Source organism: Capricornis sumatraensis, chromosome 16, assembly GCF_032405125.1.
Source record: "Capricornis sumatraensis isolate serow.1 chromosome 16, serow.2, whole genome shotgun sequence".
Lineage (NCBI taxonomy): Eukaryota > Metazoa > Chordata > Mammalia > Artiodactyla > Bovidae > Capricornis > Capricornis sumatraensis.
The window spans coordinates 58,518,308-58,520,152 of NC_091084.1; the positions used below are offsets into that span (position 1 = coordinate 58,518,308).

Consider the following 1,845-nt stretch of genomic DNA (forward strand, 5'->3'; position numbering starts at 1 on the left):
TCAAGGGGGTGGGCACTAAACTCTACTCTTCGATGGAAGGAGCTGCAAAGACACATTCCCAAAGATATGGATGCAAAGAGGGCTGGAAAACTATGGCCATATCTGCAAACTACTAGCGCTTTGTTACTCAGCTCCCTGTTTTATCTTCTATTAATAATAAAAACCCTTTTTAAAATTAGAGTCTGCTTCTGTGGTTTGCAATTTTTAAACTTTAATTTATACCTGTTTGGAAATAAATGAATGAATGAGGTTGTGTTACAACTGGTCATGTGTCATTCAAGGGAGGGGATAGGGAAGAGGGTGGCAGAGATGATCGTGAGGCTGAGGGGGCTGCAGAGTGTGCTATGGCCTGAGAGCACCTCCAAAGTAAGGTGCCACTTGCCTTTCCAAATTCCTAACTCAGCTCAAAGTAACAGCCACTGAAAGCTCTAGTGCTCCTTAAGAACTAGACAGGAAACAATAAGCTATTCACTGGACTCTGCTCTCTTGCTGCTTAAATCAGCTGGAGCCCCTGACTGTTTCTATTAGGTGACTATCCTCAGGTGTGTATTAATATAGCCACATATTATACTCCGCTTCCCTGGTAGCTCAGAGGTTAAAGCGTCTGCCTCCAATGCGGGAGACCCAGGTTCAATCCCTGGGTGGGGAAGATTCCCCTGGAGAAGGAAATGGCAATCCACTCCAGTATTCTTGCCTGGAGAATCCCATGGACGGAGAAGTCCATGGGGTCACAAAGAGTCGGACACGACTGAGTGACTTCACCTCACCTTATTATACTCCAGATTGGCTTTAATACAGAACATAGATTTTTTAAGAAAAGAATATTCAAGGGGAAAGACTGAAGGGATCTTAGATCTGGTCCAGTGTCCCCAATCTAAGTTCTTCTCACCACTCCTTTCCAGTAAAACTCATTTCCTTAAGGGCTGATACAAAGGATGTTAGAGGGGGAAAGTTATTAAACAATACCTAAGTCTCAATGATTGATGTCTAGGTGGAACTAGTGGTAAAGAAACTGCCTGTCAGTGCGGGAGCTGTAAGAGATTCAGGTTCGATCCCTGGGTGGAGGAGATCCCCTGGAGGAGGACACAGCAACGCACTTCAGTATTCTTGCCTGGAGAATCCCATGGATGGAGGAACCTGGTGGGTTATAGTCCTTTGTGTCCCAAAGAGTGGGAAGTGACTGAAGCAACTTAGCGTGCACACATGCATCCCTCAATGTAGAGGATAATTTATAACATTAGAGAGATTTCTTAACTCAGAACTATCTTTTGTAAGTAAAATCCCGGGAAATATGGAGACACTTTTAGGTGGCTCTAGGCAGATCTGTTCTGTTGGGTTTTTTATGATGGTGTTGGTATAAGTAATGAAAAAATGTATCTGGGCATATGTGTGACTAGATTTTGTGATGTTTAGAATTTTTTCTCCTATGAAAGGGAGGGTTACCTTGGCCTTCAGAATGTTCCAGGAGCTAATCATTATGGTAATGTATCATATAGAAATACTGATAAAAATGGAAAATTCCTCTGAGTTTTTGTAGCCTTAAATCCAACATTTGGGGTTTAAACAGCACCCTCAGCTGAAACGATTACTGCTTCAATTCCATGAGTACTTCTCACCATCTGTAAACCACAAAACTGTCACCCAAAGTGCTAAGATTCACACTTCTGCCAGTGAGATGAGGAGGAGGCCATATCTGCTCTCTCCATGTCTCAGGTTTCGGACCCAGGCCAAGGCAGCAAGATAGGATCTCCAGGGCTTGTGTGATGGTGTGATGTTCCCTGTGTGGGAGGCCTTCAGGGGAGGCAGAGAGGTGACCTCACTGGGAGGATGAAAACAGTTCAATAA

At 43.9% G+C, this 1,845-nt stretch overlaps 1 non-coding gene across 1 annotated transcript; it reads left to right on the forward strand.

The window, feature by feature from the left end:
- The first annotated feature begins 577 nt into the window (after window positions 1–577).
- TRNAW-CCA (transfer RNA tryptophan (anticodon CCA)) lies at window positions 578–649 on the forward strand. The gene has a single exon. It is a non-coding gene; the product is annotated as a tRNA-Trp (tRNA).
- Window positions 650–1,845: the final 1,196 nt, after the last annotated feature.